The 18,322-nt window shown below is 38.6% G+C and overlaps 1 protein-coding gene across 1 annotated transcript in view; it reads left to right on the top strand.

The window, feature by feature from the left end:
* Nucleotides 1-5,206: 5,206 nt before the first annotated feature.
* The window catches only part of RAB27B (RAB27B, member RAS oncogene family), a 60,355-nt gene continuing 47,239 nt past the window's right edge, over nucleotides 5,207-18,322 (top strand). Inside the window, exon 1 of the mRNA XM_061169827.1 lies at nucleotides 5,207-5,435. The gene's annotated coding sequence lies outside the window, so the exon portion shown is untranslated. The remainder of the gene's footprint in view (nucleotides 5,436-18,322) is intronic.

The following is an 18,322-nucleotide window of genomic DNA, read 5'->3' as shown; positions in this document are numbered from 1 at the left end:
CTGGAGTTATTAATATCATTTTTTCAATTTGTTTAGTATACTTTGTACCTACTGTAAATTATTCATAAATGCTCCCAAATGATCTTTCAAACTGAAACAATCAGAATAGTCTAACTGCGGGACTTCTCTGGTTGTCCAGTGGTTAAGACCCCATGCTTCCACTGCAGGGGGCATGGTTTCATCCATGGTCTGGGAACTAAAATCCCACATGCCGCGCAGCACAGCCAAAAAAAAAAAAAAAAAAGAATAGTCTAACTGCTTTAACAAACAACTCCTAAAAATCTCAGTGGCTTATCTCAGTGTAAGTTTATTTCTTGCTCGTATCACAGCCCAACGTGTGGCAGTTAGGGTTTCTATGCCACACAATCATTCAGAGCTACATATATCTTTCATCTCAGAACTTTAATGCCTTCTAGTGTCTCAGAGCTCTTCACTTAGTCTTTGCGTCTGGATGCTAATAAGGAAAGAAGGAAAGCATGGAGGATGTCATAGGTCATTTAATGGGAATGGCCTGGAAGTGGTGTATGTCACTGCTGTGCACATACCATTGGTTGGAACTCAGTTACATGCCTTCTTACTGGCAAAGGGCTAAGGATTGAAATCCAGTGGGTGCACAGGAAAAAGAGAATGTGGAATCGGATGAGCACTTCCAGTCTCCACTACACAGACGTTATCAAAGATTTTTCAAATGTACATGTACATTAAGTAATTATTTTCTTTTTCTTTTTTTTTTTTTCTGGAGACTTTCCCTCTGCAATCCAGCCTTCTGCTTCTCTCTAGTCCTGTTGTTCTGGAGAATTCACTTCACTGTCTCCTGTGTTGGACCTTCCTTTCCTGGGTTCCATCTCTTCCTCTTTCTTGATTTATAAGCTTGGTTGGGGGACATTTCCTTAGAAACAATAAAGGAAATACATTTTTGAATCCTTATATGTCTAAAAATATCTTTAATCACACTTGGTTGACATTTTGTATGGGTACACAATTCTCATTTCAAAATAATTTCATTTATAAACTGTGAAGGCATTTAAAGAATTTTCTGGATGCATTGCTCTTTTTTTTTGGTTTATTTTTTTATTTATTTTTATTTTTGCCACTGTCATCTTTTTTTTTATTATTGGAGTATAGTTGCTTTACAATATTGTGTTAGTTTCTGCTGTACAGCAAAGTGAATCCGCTATATGTATACATATATCCCCTCTTTTCTGGATTTCCTTTTCATTTAGGTCACCACAGAGCATTGAGTAGAGTTCCCTGTGCTATACAGTAGGTTCTCATTAGTTATCTATTGTATACATAGCATCAAGATATGCAATGAAATTTTTCTTCTTTTCCTTTGTATGTGATCTGCTTTATGTTTCTGGAAGATGTCTTTTGCTCTTCTCTTTATTCCTGGGCTTCTATTATTTCAGAATGATATGTCTTGGTGTGTTTAATTATTTAATTAAAAAATTTATTTTCCTGGACATTTCATCTTATAACCCATCTTTCAAATTTGTAAAATTTTTAGTATATTTTCAATTTCGAGAGGTTGTTTTTTTTTTAACTGTCTTTTTTTTTTTTTTTTTTTTAAGGTATTGGAAATTGAGCAAGTCCGTGGATAACCGATTTGGGGAGTACCTAATGGCAAAGGGAGCTATTTCTAGTTCATTTTGTGGTCCAGAGTTTTAACCAACATTTTTTTTTTTAATTTTATTTATTTATTTATTTATGGCTGTGTTGGGTCTTCGTTTCTGTGCGAGGGCTTTCTCTAGTTGTGGCAAGTGGGGGCCACTCTTCATCGCGGTGCGCGGGCCTCTCACTGTCGCGGCCTCTCTTGCTGCGGAGCACAGGCTCCAGACGCGCAGGCTCAGTAGTTGTGGCTCACGGGCCTAGTTGCTCCGTGGCATGTGGGATCTTCCCAGCCCAGGGCTCGAACCCGTGTCCCCCGCATTGGCAGGCAGACTCTCAACCACTGCGCCACCAGGGAAGCCCTTTTTTACTGTCTTGAAGGTACATTTCTTTTTAATTCATTTTCTATAGGAGCAGAGTAAAACATGCATGTGTTCAGTTCATCTTGCTAAACCACAATTTACTCTAGTTTACTTTCTCCAGAAAATAAACCTCCAGTCTCCTGGAGGCTGGGTTGAGCAGATGAAGGGACTTATGGTTGGTTGATTGCACGACAGTGGGGAAGGGAACATTGGGTCCAAGCATCCTGAATACAGACGTCTAACCAAACCCCTGTGTTCACCCCACCAGCTGGCCTCCTTCTCTGGTGGTATTTCCACCTCCTAGGCGTGAGCCTCCCAGGTTACACAGGGAATTAATGCTTCTCATCCATCAGCCCTCCTACAGGCATGCAGTGTCCAACTCATCCTCTTCCAGATCAGTTACCCAGCCTCCATCTGACTTAGGTTTTTCCAAATCATCCAATGCAGTTTATTTTGTCTCTTGATTTCTCTTCTCCCTTTTATTTGTCTTTATGGTTTCATAACGTATAAAAATATATTTATTCTTGTGTCAGAGGAGTTTGGGGAAGGGGAGATGAAACACATGTGATCAATTTACCATTTTTAACTAGAAGTCACCCATGTACATTTATATATCCGTTTACCTCAGTGCTGTGTTTATTCAGTGATAAAACTATTGACAGAAATTACGTCTATCAAATTTGTGCTATGTAAACTCCAGGTGCAGAAAGACATTTATTTTTTATTACAACACAGGATGCTGTCACCTTGTTTTCATGGTTTTCCAGGGTCTTTTATTCTGCTCTATCTCTGGTCAAAGTGGCCAAGAATCATTTTGCTCATATTCTCCCACTGCCGTCTCCTCCTTGGAACCCTCTGCCCACAGGGAAGGAAAAGTTCCACCCTCTCCAGTAGCTGAATAACATCACCATGTAACACTAGTACCTCTGAGCCTTAGAACCAGAAACACAGGATTTCTGTGGCAGGTGACTCCAGGAGAGTTGTCCCTGCAAGAGTTAACCTTACAAGGCAGCTGACACACTTACTTATCCGGGGAAGGGAAGGGTGACAAAGAGAGCAGATGATAAACGTGTGTGTTAGACTTTCTCCCAACAGGAACTTTGTCCATAAACAGAAGGGAGGCAGCACGGTGTCCTGACCACTGTGAGCTCTGCCTTCCAGACCAGCAGACCTGAGTTCTACATTCATGGACCTTTGTGATTCTCGGCACATTGCTGGGACTTCCTCAGCCTCACTTTCTTCATTCTTAAAAATGGGGACAATAAAAAATAATAGACGCCTTGCCCCTTTCAAAGCAATATTGTGAAAATCAAATGAGATGATCTATGGACAATGGCATTATAAAAGCTGTGGAGTATGGGAAATAATAGCTACTAGGATTAATGTAAGTGAACACATAAACTAGGTGAAGAATACACATTACCATTTTATATCATGTACAGAGAATCATTTTAAATTAATGTGCTATAAAAAGAGGAATAGGGCTTCCCTGGTGGCGCAGTGGTTGAGAGTCTGCCTGCCGGTGCGGGGGACACGGGTTCGGGCCCTGGTCTGGGAGGATCCCACATCCCGCGGAGCAACTGGGCCCGTGAGCCACAACTGCTGAGCCTGCGCGTCTGGAGCCTGTGCTCCACAACAAGAGAGGCCGCGAGGGTGAGAGGCCCGCGCACCATGATGAGGAGTGGCCCCCGCTTGCCGCAACTGGAGACAGCCCTCGCACAGAAACGGGGACCCAACGCAGCCATAGATAAATAAATAAATAAATAAAGATTTGGAAGAGGAAGGAAGAAAAAAAAAAAAAAGAGGAATAAAGTCAAAGTTGTTTATGTATTTCTTTTATCTCTCTCAGGCCCCATAGATACACACAGCAATAAAAATATTGCTGATGGTGCAAAATAGATTTACTATAAATGTATATTCCTAGCATATGTATTTTGAAAATCTACAACCCAAACCTCCAGTAATTTTTCACAGTAGATCAGAATAATTTTTATGAATCGGACCTTACTTTGGAGGAATGGAGTAGATAAGTGCTACCAAAATAATAAGTATAGCCAACATATACACTTTACTGTGCCAGGTGCTGTTCTATGCACTTTGCTGATATGAACTCATTTACTCACAATAACCCTATGAAGAAAGACATTTTATTATCCCCATTTTCAAGATAAGAACACTGAGGCACAGAAAATAGAACTTCTCCCATATTTTCCTAGTAGAATAGACAGATTCCTGGGAAACCAAATGTTTTCTCCAACACTCCTATTTTCTACTGCTTTGCTATTGTTTGTTTATTTACATTTGGTGTTGGTTTTAGGTTCTTTCTTTGCACACCCCTCCCATAGCACTTCTCCAGGAGATGATCCATAGCTGATGTCGGTGCCTCTCAGATTGTCTCTAAGGCACCTTGTCAGAACTGGGTCAAACAATTAACATTTTAGCAGTCACTTCATCGTTTACCAACATGAATGCAAGCAACATATTTGGAACTTTTCGATTTTCTTCACAGTGGAAAAAATCAGTTGCTATTATATGTCTTCAACCTTGGATTCTTACTGTTACCATCAGTCTATACATCAGGGATGTCAGAGTCTGTCTGAAATGTGACCTCAAGAGAGCCAGCCAGGATCTTGGTTGTGGACAGATGAATCCAAAGTGTCTAGAACAGGGTCGGCCACATAGTAGGTACTTAATAAAGGTTTGTTCAGTGAATGTATGTGCTCCTGATTTCTTCTGATCTCATAGACATGACCCCTATTTACTAACCTTCGTATCTCTGAAATGACTTTAGGAGGCAAAGATTAGGGCGGTGCATACTGATTAATGTATTCATATTAACAGATCCTAACTTTTAAAACACGGGTTTCCTTCTAAGCCCTTTTATTTCCGGAAGCCTTTGTTTGCTCTCCACTAGCAGTTCCTTGCTTTCTCTCTAGTTAATGAGACATCTCCCCGGAGGAGAGAAATGCAATGCATTGGAAGCAGTTCTCCCAGTGCCCAGGGCTCTATGAAAAAGAGAAATCAAAGAAAACACGCAAAAATAAAGGACTAAAAATGAGCTGCCTGCTAGGGCTTGGAGCCCTGCAGTGAAGAGAAGTGAACCAGAAGCCGAGCGCCTTTGAGTCACCACCAAGATTAGCCTGAGGTGCGCTCCGCACGTCCGCGTTAGGACTGGGAGACACGCCTTCTTCTCACACAAACCTTCCAGATCCCCGCGGACTCAGGGGTGGTGCTACAAGTCCTGCCACTTGCAGTCGTGACTGGCAGGGGCTGGGAACCGGCCGTCGTTGGACCGATCCAGCGCCACAGGTTGGAAAAATAGGAGCTGTCCCCAGGACTGTCGCCCTGGAAGGCAGATCTCGGGTCGTTGCTGGTGTCGGACCCCAGGAGTCCAAAGGCTTGGGAAAGGGGCAGGAAACCTCTGAAACCTGACACCTTTTGCCGCCGAGGAAACTTCTCAGGCTGGTGAGTTGGGGAAGCCGGGCTGTTATTGCTGGAATGTGTTCCCACCAATTCGGGGTTTGCTGGGCGGCTCGCCTGCGGAAAGGAAGTGAGACATGGATGAGGAGCCGCGGGCTCGCGGCGAGGGAGCCGGGTCTGGAGCCTGGTTTTGGGTGTGAGCGCAGTAGGCGGGCGGCTTCCACCGAGATCCAGGTGCAGACGTGATGGGTACGCGGACGTCATCAAGAAACTAGCTGGTTGTCTTCTTTACTTTGGCCCTTGCCTATCCAACAGCTGGTTCGGATTACAGAAGAACCTAGCACAGCAATGTCAATTTCCTTCCATCTGTATCTCCAAAAAAACCCAAAAACAAACAAACACAATTCATCATCATAATGTGTTTAGAGTTTGATTTAAGGAGAAGTCATTTCATGAGGCAAGCCAGGCAAGCGATAGGACGTTTCTATGTCCGTCCGTCGGTGAAATAGCCTCAGAGACGTCAAGAGTAATGTCTGTCTGCCAATTTTTTTTTTCCCCCGTGTTCCTTCTGAATTGTGATCCGGGTGTTGCAGTCCTAGAGGGTGTGTACATGTGTGTTTGTTCAACAGGTCACAATAAATTAGCTTCCAAGAGTTTTCCACTCAATACATTATCTCATTATCTGAAAACTACTAAAGCAGGTGAAATGTCCCTAAACAAAAGCTAGAGGCTGTGTTCCTAGGAAAAGGCTGAGTTTGGTCAAAGTCATCACGCTTGTAATATGGATACTGCTTTTTATTTCAAGACCTAAAATGAAGAGTATGTAAGATTCCGGTTGTGTATATGGCACATTACTAAATTAAGCCCAAGTTAATAACATGTAGTTTCAGAGTTCTTAGCAACAAAATTATTATTGAACGTAATAATAGCTATGAATTTTGATTTAGTCTGTTTCAAAGAAAAATGTGTACTGTTCTTAAAATTGAGTTACATTCACGGTAGTAGTATAAATATATATTTTTTATATGCATGGGTATAGAGTTCTAAATTTGGAAAGTTAACAGAAAAGTTAACTTCAGCATTATAGCCTCAGGAATTTAAGTTTATTGAATTTTTAAGCTACTATAAAATCCAAATTGTAGTATGAAGTGAGAGCCATACTTGCCTTGTGCTGTTCCCCCTAAATACTTAATTTTCACAGTTTCCTATCATAATCCTCTACCCAGAGGGAATCAGTCCTTCTTGAAGGCAAGAAGGGATTCTCAGGAATGACCAAAACAAGGTAATCTTGGCAGATAGTTTAATATTAATGAGTCTTTTCTGCTTAAGAACCGACAATGGCCTCCCATAAAATGTTACCATCTTTGCTTTAGAAAGGAGAACAAAACATTGCAGATGAAACTGGATGGGCCTGTTCTCAAAGATGCCAAGAAGGAATAAAGGGAATCTGTCAAATGTAAGCAAACCACAACTCTCTCCTAGGCCGTTTCTGGAACAGGAATCTTTGACGACCTTACAGGGAAGGTAACCCTAATATAATTGATTTGCTCAGCTCCTTGGTGCACCATCTTATACTAAAATTATCTACTGGTTTCTGAATTGCTTTTCATTTATTTAGCTGTACTTCTGGAAAGGTGGAAGTCATCCAAAGCCCCAGGTGGTTCAGAACAGAAATCTGCTCTTTTCCCACCCTCAGCCTGGGACATTTCTGGTTAGTTTTTTTTGGTCTTTCAGGTCAGGAGAGCATGAAACCTAGACCAACTATTCACATAAAGCTCAGCTCGTAATTAATCCAGTTGCCTGAGTTGATTCATCGAGGTAGGTTAACCAACAGTTCAGCTCTTAAGCAAGTTTTTGCAGTGTTGAGAGACAGGAAAACAATTACAGTAAAAACAGACAGGACAAACCAGGGGTTTCCCATGAAGGGTATGCCACTTTCTGGAGCTGGCGGCTAAAAGGGAACGATTTTTCACTCATTATTAGATGTAGTATGGAGCTGACATTTATTATTTAGTAGTGGGAAGTAGCAACACCACAAAGCATAATAAAAACCTATTGTAAACCCCATAAATGGAGTTCAGAGTATTACTTAATTTGTTTCACACCGTTTGCAATATTCATATTCCTTAAGTACTAACCTTCTCTCATAGGCCCTCCTTAAATTAAGGAAACTTGTCTGGATTATCACTAATGAGAATAAAATGCTGTTTAACACATAGCCAAAAAATCTTCAATAAGTTGTATTTTCTAACTAAACAACTGCTGAATGCAGTGAGGAAAAGAACTTAAGTTTCTTGTTCATTTATTCAACAAATATTTATTAATAGTGTCAAGCCCTATTCTGGGCTGTGTGTGGACAGAGGTAGACCAAATGGACCAAAATGCCTGGCCCCAGAGAGCTTGCCTTTTACTTTAGAGAATAAACGAGATGAGCAAGTTGGATCCATGCTACATCAGAGATAAGTGCTAAGGAGAGAATATAAAGTGGAGGAAGCACACAGAAAGTGGCAGTGGCGCGGCCCAGGGAGTGTTGAAATTTTAGATCAGGTGCCCAGGGAAAGTCTCACTGAGAAGGTGACATTTGAAGGTTGCTCTGAAGGAAGCCAGGCAGTGTACCTTGTGGTTGTGGGGAGGAAGAGCTGTCTAGACTGAAGGAACAACAAGCAGAGGTTTGCCTGGCATCTTTCAGGAGCAGCAAAGAAGCCTGTCTGTATGTCTGGGGGTGGGGCGATAATGGGGCAGGTCACAGAAGGCTTTTGAAAGTAAACATGTTGGCTTTTGATTTTTATTCGGAGTGAAAGAAGAAGACTGTCATTTAGATATTGTCTATTGAAAAGAAGAGTTTAGAGAGTAGAAAGCAGGGGCTGGAGAGGGGCACAAGGTGAGGCTGGAGAGAAGTGGGAAGTCATTGCAAAGGCTCGATAAGATCTGAGAAGACTAAGAAGTCCACTCCATGACTTATTCATTGTAGAGATGGTTTGTACCAAGAAGAGGAACTAAGTGACCTTCAACCCCTCTTCCAAAACTGTGATCCTACAAACACAAGAAAGGACACAATTTGTTTGGTATTTGATAGATATTCTAGATCACAAATTAAGAGATAATAGTGAAAGTTTAGTTAATACAGTTGTAAAAAATAATATCAAAGTAAAGTAAGTTGTAGCTGCCATACAAACCAAATGCCTAATATCCAGAAATGCAGGAACAACATTTTTTTAGTAGGTAAAAAGGACATCAAGACTCACTCACATAATCTGGGAGAAAGTTTAGAGAAGGCAGATATAGATATCAAAAATTGGTGGGATTTAAATCAAACCTTTAAGAAGCCCATCATTAATCAAATTCTACTAGTGCTGAGTAGTATAGCTATGGGTATGGCATTCAGCCTCCTTAAGGCATGATTTTCTCCTGTGTAAAATAAAAGCAATAGATTGATTATTTTAATATCCCTGTTGTCTAGCTCTAGACCTGGGTAACCTACAACTCTTACTTCATGTTTAGTTCCTTACCTTCCTTTTTTTCCTTGTTTCTTTCCTCTCTTTCATTTATGTACCTATCACCCATTTAGTTAGTTAGATAGATAGATATTCAGAGTTATAGATGTTTTTATGTGTGTGAGTATCAATAGTCATAGATATAGAGGTATATATGTGTAAGTATATACACACACATACACAGAGAGAAAAAGAGAAATACATAAACTCTATAAAAGAGGAAAAATTTCATTTTAAGAGGCTTAGGAAAAAAAATACAAGATTTTATTTTAGTTTCTTTCTGTAGCCCATAAATTTATTTTCAATTATAGTGAACTTGGGGTCAACCCAATCTGTTTCCTTGTTGCTCTCTTCTTAACTTTCTCAGAAAAATGAAACTGTGTGTTAAGTCTGACCTGAGGGATACACCAGAACAAAAATAATTAGAAAAAGCAAAATGGGTTTGTATGATATTTGTCCAATATAACTTAGGCAAGGTCCTCAGAGCCTGAGAAGTTCTTTAAAAGAGTTACTCAGTTCTCATGGACTATTATTCAAAATATACTGTTTTCATAAACAAAATGTACCGTTGATAAGTGTTTCTGGATATGTCAAAATGTTAAAAAATATAGAACGAAAGTAGAGTTTTCAAAGAGGGAACAAAAAACAAAGCATCTCTTAGTGCTTAAAAGAAGTAGAAACCTTTTCCAAGATCAAGAGCTGCCTTATATTGACCCAAGGCACCTCCTTGGACTGACTTAGGCTTCGGATTTTCCGAAATTTTCTTCCAAATGCTGTGAAGCACAGGAGCAATGCACCTCATTTGCTAATTTCTTAATTTCTTGTGTGAACTAAAGATGAATACCACAAGTAAATATGTGGAAACTATTACTCCCAGTCTCTGCCCCTATCCCTCCCCGATTCAACCTTTGATCTTAATCATTCCAAGGTTGGCAATGCCAGTTATCAAAGGCTGCTTCTCAGGGTTTGGAAGTGAAAGCTTCTATTAGAAACAATAGAGAAAACAAACACTGCAAAACATATCTTAGGAAAAAGTCACTTTAGTGAAAATAACCTGGTATTTATAACTGAGGGGTAAAAACATACTGAAACAGGTTTAAATAAATAGGACATGATATGACAAAGATCTATTCTTTAATCTTAAGTTAGAAATGGGTTGCTAAGAAGATGTGGTATATAATATAAAGTATATATATTATAAATGTATATATATATATATACACACATACAATGGAATGCTACTCAGCCATAAAAAAGAATGAAATTTTGCCATTTGCAGCAACATGGATGGACTTGGAGGGCATTACGCTAAGTGAACTAAGTCAGAAAAAAGGTAAATACTGTATGGTATCACTTATACATGGAATCTAAAAAGTACAACAAACTAGTGAATATAACAAAAAGAAGCAGACTCACAGATATAGAGAACAAACTAGTGGTTACCAGTGGGGGGGGGGGAGGGGCAAGGTAGGGTGGGGCAGTGGAAGGTACAAACTATTAGGTGTAAGACAGGCTCAAGGATGTATTGTATAATACGGGGAGTATAGCCAATATTTTGTAATAACTGTAAATGGAAAGTAACCTTTAAAAATTGTATAAAAATTTTAAAATTAAAAAAAAAAAAGAAACAGGATGCTAGTTGATGAAGACTACATGGTAGCAATAAAGTGTAATGAACAACTTTGGGTTTGCTTTTTTCTCAGGACCACACTAGGCCATCATCAGGTTCTAGTCATTTTCAAATTGACCTATTTAATTTCCCCAAACCCCCTTGTTAGATGATAATTTTGCACTTAGCTACTAGAAAACCCAAGGAAACAAAAGAGGAATGTATAACTCATTAGTAGGCTCCTGGATCACTTCTTTATTTATTTATTTTTGGGGGCATTTTTTTTTCAATTTTTATTAAAATATAGTTGATTTACAATGTTCTGTTAGTTTCAGGTGTACAGCAAAGTGATATATATATATATGTATAGATAGATAGATAGATATTCTTTTTTAGATTCTTTTCCATGATAGGTTATTACAAGATATTGAGCATAGCTGCCTGTGCTATACAGTAGGTCCTTGTTGGTTATCTATTTTATATAAAGTAGTGTGTATTTTTTCTGAATTTTATTTTATTTATTTTTTTATACAGCAGTTTATTAGTCATCAATTTTATTCACATCAGTGTATACATGTCAATCCCAATCTCCCAATTCATCACACCACCACCCCCACCTGCCACTGCATTCCCCCCCTTGGTGTCCATACATTTGTTCTCTACATCTGTGTCTCAATTTCTGCCCTGCAAACCGGTTCATCTGTACCATTTTTCTAGGTTCCACATATATGCGTTAATATGCGATATTTGTTTTTCTCTTTCTGACTTACTTCACTCTGTATGACAGTCTCTAGATTCATCCACGTCTCTACAAATGACCCAATTCGTTCCTTTTTATGGCTGAGTAATATTCCATTGTATATATGTACCACATCTTCTTTATCCATTCGTCTGTCGATGGGCATTTAGGTTGCTTCCATGACCTGGCTATTGTAAATAGTGCTGCAATGAACATTGGGGTGCATGTGTCTTTTTGAATTATGGTTTTCTCTGGGTATATGCCCAGTAGTGGGATTGCTGGGTCATATGGTAATTCTATTTTTAGTTCTTTAAGGAACGTCCATACTGTTCTCCATAGTGGCTGTATCAATTTACATTCCCACCAACAGTGTAAGAGGGTTCCCTTTTCTCCACACCCTCTCCAGCATTTGTTGTTTGTAGATTTTCTGATGATGCCCATTCTAACTGGTGTGTGTGAGGTGATACCTCACTGTAGTTTTGATTTGCATTTCTCTAATAATTAGTGATGTTGAGCAGCTTTTCATGTGCTTCTTGGCCATCTGTATATCCTCTTTGGAGAAAAGTCTATTTAGGTCTTCTAACAATTTTTGGATTGGGTTGTTTGTTTTTTTAATATTGAGCTGCATGAGCTGTTTATATATTTTGGAGATAAATCCTTTGTCCGTTGATTCGTTTGCAAATATTTTCTCTCATTCTGAGGGTTGTCTTTTCGTCTTGTTTGTAGTTTCCTTTGCTTTGCAAAAGCATTTAAGTTTCATTAGGTCCCATTTGTTTATTTTGTTTTTATTTCCATTACTCTAGGAGGTGGGTCAGAAAGGTTCTTGCTGTGATTTATGTCAAAGAGTGTTCTTCCTATGATTTCCTCTAAGAGTTTTATGGTGTCCGGTCTTACATTTAGGTCTCTAATCCATTTTGAGTTTATTTTTGTGTATGGTGTTAGGGAGTGTTCTAATTTTATTCTTTTACATGTAGCTGTCCAGTTTTCCCAGCACCACTTATTGAAGAGACTGTCTTTTCTCCATTGATAATCTTGCCTCCTTTGTCATAGATTAGTTGACCAGAGGTGCGTGGGTTTATCTCTGGGCTTTCTATCCTGTTCCATTGATCTATATTTCTGTTTTTGTGCCAGTACCATATTGTCTTGATTACTGTAGCTTTGTAGTATAGTCTGAAGTCAGGGAGTCTGATTCTTCCAGTTCCACTTTTTTCCCTCAAGACTGCTTTGGCTATTCGGGGTTTTTTGTGTCTCCATACAGATTTTAAGATTTTTTGTTCTAGTTCTGTAAAAAATGCCATTGGTAGTTTGATAGGGATTGCATTGAATCTATAGATTGCTTTGGGTAGCATAGTCATTTTCACAATATTGATTCTTCCAATCCAAGAGCATGGTATATCTCTCCATCTGTTGGTACCATCTTTAATTTCTTTCAACAGTGTCTTATAGTTTTCTGCATACAGGTCTTTCGTCTCCCTAGGTAGGTTTATTCCTAGGTATTTTATTCTTTTTGTTGCAATGGTAAATGGGAGTGTTTCCTTAATTTCTCTATCAGATTTTTCATCATTAGTGTACAGGAATGCAAGAGATTTCTGTGTATTAATTTCGTATCCTGCAAATTTACCAAATTCATTGATTAGCTCTAGTAGTTTTCTGGTGGCATCTTTAGGGTTCTCTGTGTATAGTATCATGTCATCTGCAAACAGTGACAGTTTTACTTCTTCTTTTCCAATTTCTATTCCTTTTATTTCTTTTTCTTCTCTGCCATGGCTAGGACTTCCAAAACTATGTTGAATAATAGTGGAGAGAGTGGACATCCTTGTCTTGTTCCTGATCTTAGAGGAAATGCTTTCAGTTTTTGACCATTGAGAATGATGTTTGCTGTGGGTTTGTCATATATGGCCTTTATTATGTTGAGGTAGGTTCCCTCTATGCCCACTTTCTGGAGAGTTTTTATCATAAATGGGTGTTGAATTTTGTCAAAAGCTTTTTCTGCATCTATTGAGATGATCATATGGTTTTTATTCTTCAATTTGTTAATATGGTGTATCACATTGATTGATTTGCATATATTGAAGAATCCTTGCATCCCTGGGATCAATCCCACTTGGTCATGGTGTATGATCTTTTTAATGTGTTGTTGGATTCTGTTTGCTAGTATTTTGTTGAGGATTTTTGCATCTATATTCATCAGTGATATTGGTCTGTAATTTCCTTTTTTTGTAGTATCTTTGCCTGGTTTTGGTATCAGGGTGATGGTGGCCTCATAGAATGAGTTTGGGAGTGTTCCTTCCTCTGCAAATTTTTGGAAGAGTTTGAGAAGGATGGGTGTTAGCTCTTCTGTAAATGTTTGATAGAATTCACCTGTGAAGCCATCTGGTCCTGGACTTTTGTTTGTTGGGAGATTTTTAATCACAGTTTCAATTTCATTACTTGTGATTGGTCTGTTCATATTTTCTATTTCTTCCTGGTTCAGTCTTGGAAGGTTATACCTTTCTAAGAATTTGTCCATTTCTTCCAGGTTGTCCATTTTATTGGCATAGAGTTTCTTGTAGTAGTCGCTTAGGATGCTTTGTATTTCTGTGGTGTCTGTTGTAACTTCTTTTTCATTTCTAATTTTATTGATTTGAGTCCTCTTCCTCTTTTTCTTGATGAGTCTGGCTAATGGTTTATCAATTTTGTTTATCTTCTCAGAGAACCAGCTTTTAGTTTTATTGATCTTTGCTATTGTTTTCTTTGTTTCTATTTCATTTATTTCTGCTCTGATCTTTATGATTTCTTTCCTTCTGCAAACTTTGGGTTTTGTTTGTTCTTTCTCTAGTTCCTTTAGGTGTAAGGTTAGATTGTTTATTTGAGATTTTTCTTGTTTCTTAAGGTAGGCTTATAGCTATAAACTTCCCTCTTAGAACAGCTTTTGCCACATCCCATAGGTTTTGGATTGTCGTGTTTTCATTGTCATTTGTCTCTAGGTATTTTTTGATTTCTTCTTTGATTTCTTATTTTTTTTTTTAATTAATGCCTTATTTATTTATTTATTTATTTATTTATTTATTTATGGCTGTGCTGGGTCTTCGTTTCTGTGCGAGGGCCTTCTCTAGCTGCGGCAAGCGGGGGCCACTCTTCATCGCGGTGCGCGGGCCTCTCACTATCGCGGCCTCTCTTGTTGCGGAGCACAGGCTCCAGACGCAGAGGCTCAGCAATTGTGGCTCACGGGCCTAGTCGCTCCGCGGCATGTGGGATCCTCCCAGACCAGGGCTCGAACCCGTGTCCCCTGCATTGGCAGGCAGACACTCAACCACTGCGCCACCAGGAAAGCCCTCTTTTTTGATTTCTTCAGTGATCTCTTGGTTAATTAGTAACGTATTGTTTAGCCTCCGTGTGTTTCTTTTATTTACGTTTTTTTTTTCCCTGTAATTGATTTCTAATCTCATAGCGTTGTGGTCAGAAAAGATACTTGATATGATTTCAATTTTCTTAAATTTACTGAGGCTTGATTTGTGAGCCAAGATGTGATCTATCCTGGAGAATGTTCCGTGCGCACTTGAGAAGAAAGTGTAATCTGCTGTTTTTGGATGGAATATCCTATAAATATCAGTTAAATCTATCTCATCTATTGTGTCATTTAAGGCTTGTGTTTCCTTATTAATTTTCAGTTTGGATGATCTGTCCATTGGTGTCAGTGAGGTGTTAAAGTCCCCCACTATTATTGTGTTACTGTCGATTTCCTGTTTTATAGCTGTTAGCAGTTGCCTTATGTATTGAGGTGTTCCTATGTTGGGTGCATATATATTTATAATTGTTATATCTTCTTCTTGGATTGATCCCTTGATCATTATGTAGTGTCCTTCCTTGTCTCTTGTAACATTCTTTATTTTAAAGTCTATTTTATCTGATATGAGTATTGCTACTCCAGCTTTCTTTTGATTTCCATTTGCATGGAATATCTTTTTCCATCCCCTCACTTTCCATCTGAATGTGTCCCTAGGTCTGAAGTGGGTCTCTTGTAGACAGTATATAGATGGGTCTTCTTTTTGTATCCATTCAGCATGCCTGCGTCTTTTGGTTGGAGCATTTAATCCATTCACGTTTAAAGTAATTATCAATATGCATGCTCCTATTACCATTTTCTTAATTGTTTTGGGTTTGTTTTTGTAGGTCCTTTTCTTCTCTTGTATTTCCCACTTAGAGAAGTTCCTTTAGCATTTGTTGTAAAGCTGTTTTGGTGGTGCTGAATTTTCTTAGCTTTTGCTTGTCTGTAAAGCTTTTGATTTCTCCATCGAATCTGAATGAGATCCTTGCCGGGTAGAGTAATCTTGGTTGTAGGTTCTTCCCTTTCACAACTTTAAGTATACCATGCCACTCCCTTCTGGCTTGTAGAGTTTCTGCTGAGAAATCAGCTGTTAACCTTATGGGAGTTCCCTTGTATGTTATTTGTCATTTTTCCCTTACTGCTTTCAATAATTTTTCTTTGTCTTTAATTTTTGCCAATTTGATTACTATGTATCTCGGTGTGTTTCTTCTTGGGTTTATCCTGTATGGGACTCTCTGCGCTTCCTGGACTTGGGTGGCTATTTCCTTTCCCATGTTAGGGAAGTTTTCGACTTTAATGTCTTCAAATATTTTCTCGGGTCCTTTCTCTCTCTTGTCCTTCTGGGACCCCTATAATGTGAATGTTGTTGCGTTTAATATTGTCCCAGAGGTCTCTTAGGCTGTCTTCATTTGTTTTCATTCTTTTTTCTTTTTTCTGTTCTGCAGCAGTGAATTCCAACATTCTGTCTTCCAGGTCACTTATCCGTTCTTCTGCCTCAGTTATTCTGCTATTGATTCCTTCTAGTGTATTTTTCATTTCATTTATTGTGTTGTTCTTCTCTGTTTGTTTGTTCTTTAATTCTTCTAGATCCTTGTTAAACATTTCTTGCATCTCCTCGATCTTTGCTTCCATTCTTTACTCGAGGTCCAGGATCATGTTCACTATCATTATTCTGAATTCTTTTTCTGCAAGGTTTCCTATCTCCACTTCATTTAGTTGTTTTTCTGAGGTTTTATCTTGTTCCTTCATCTGGTGTATAGCCCCCTGCCTTTTCGTCTTATCTATCTTTCTGTGAATGTGGTTTTTGTTCCACAGGCTGCAGGATTGTAGTTTTTCTTGCTTCTGCTCTCTGCCCTCTGGTGGATGAGGCTATCCTGGATAGCTTCTCAATTGAGGTGCCCTCTCCCCCAACCAGGAGTTTGCACATTTGGTGAGAAGTCATTCTTTTTAAGATCACAAAGAGTATACTTAGATAAAGGTGAGAGTGAGGTGAGAAATGGAACGTAGGGACACATGTCCCACATGTGTTTTGTCCTCTAACCGGGGTAGTTGCACCAACTGTGGGCTTGCTTTGCTCTGCAGACTTGAAGGAAGCCTGGCATGCATCTGTTTCTGACGCAAGTTGGGGAGGAGGTCTTTGAGTTGTATGGTGTGGTTTTCTCTGTAAAACAACTATATGACAATAACTGAGTTGCTATGAAGATGAATTTCCTTTGAATTGTAATGTTCTTCTTTCTGGTTCCCAACAGCTTTGCTAATCAAGTGTGGTTTTCATGGTTCTGACTCATTACGGTTTTCACTCTTTCAAAGTATACTTTGACTTTTTAAGTCAACTGAAGTGTGAGGCCCAGGGAACCGGAAACTCATTTCCTATCCTTTAATTCTTGGAAGGTGTTGGATTAGGGTGATTTTAGTGAAAAAAAAACCTGAGGTATGGTGCGGTTTTTCTAGAGTAGTAATGTTGATTCTTAAAATCAATAGAGTAAAAATGCAGACACCTATGGGGATAGGCTTGGCACCTTGAGAACAGAAAACTAATTCAAAAGAGAAAAAGAAAAATTCAAATTCATAAATGTTAGCTATATATTTAAAGAAAGATGTCTGTTTCATCATAATATTTTATAACCAGCAGAAACGTTTTTATTTGTCTTATTTCTCAGGAATCATGTTTTTAAAAGTGCGTAGAAATTGAAATTGGAAGGTTAAAGAAATAGCTCAAAACTACTTTTAATTAGTCTTTTCTACCATAACCATGTTATTGTGCATCATCACTTGACACAAAACATGAAAATAAAAAATCCAAGAATTATTGACATCCTTTGGAGAGCACAAATTCTACCTGCATCGTATAAACTTTAGAGAAAATGTCAAGTTAGTTATGTTAAAGTTGACAACATTATTAATTACAATAAAAAGATCTGCTCACCATGTTAAAACTAATAATAGCAACTTAATTTCTGGTATAATTTTTACATATCTGAATTTTTTACTAGAAATATTCATTAAGTGCTATTTTTGTGTCAGCAGCATATTTGGTGCTTTGGTTGTAAAGATGGATAAGACATAGCTTGTGCCCTTGGAGAACTTAGAATCCGGTGAGGTAGATACATGAGCAGATAATTTGAGTGTAATCCGGTAAAGTTTAAGTTAGTGGTTTGAATGCAGTATTGTGGTAATAAAGAGGAAGATAAATCTAAGGGGGTTAAAACTGTAGAGAGATCAGTTAGAAGTGGGAAATACAAATGGTCTGAAATTAGCTCAACGATTGTAAGGTTGGAGAAGTCAGATTAGGGAAATAATTAACTAGTGACGTTGACTAGATATTGGGAGAAAAGAGAAATTTTTATAGTCACAACTGCTGGTTTTAAGGAGGCATTAGATGAATGAACAGTGGTCCCCCAAATTGAAATTAGGTGTAGAAAAGGTGAAGCACAGTGAAGGAGGAAGACATACTGCATTTGTGTACCTATAGTGATTCAATTGGATTTGTTCAGGAAAATGGCTTCTGGAATCTAAAACTCCTAGGAGAAGTCAGGCTGGTAATAGTAATTGGGAAGTACTGGCCTGCAAGAGATCATGAAAATCCACAAGACCTAGTGCCATCTCTTAAGGAGAACCTGGAAAGAGGGAGGAGTAGTAGCCATAAGATAGGAGTAATGATTTTCTTCCTATTCTGTCAGCACTGATTCGCTTTGGCTAATAATGACATTTAAGCTCTGGAAGGACTTCGGGGAAATATAATGTTATATGTAATTATGTTTATTATTATTATTATTATTAAAT

This window comes from Eubalaena glacialis, chromosome 15 (genome assembly GCF_028564815.1).
Source record: "Eubalaena glacialis isolate mEubGla1 chromosome 15, mEubGla1.1.hap2.+ XY, whole genome shotgun sequence".
Taxonomy (NCBI): domain Eukaryota; kingdom Metazoa; phylum Chordata; class Mammalia; order Artiodactyla; family Balaenidae; genus Eubalaena; species Eubalaena glacialis.
Note: the sequence above shows the minus strand (reverse complement) of the source record. Positions and strands in the feature narration are given on the sequence as shown.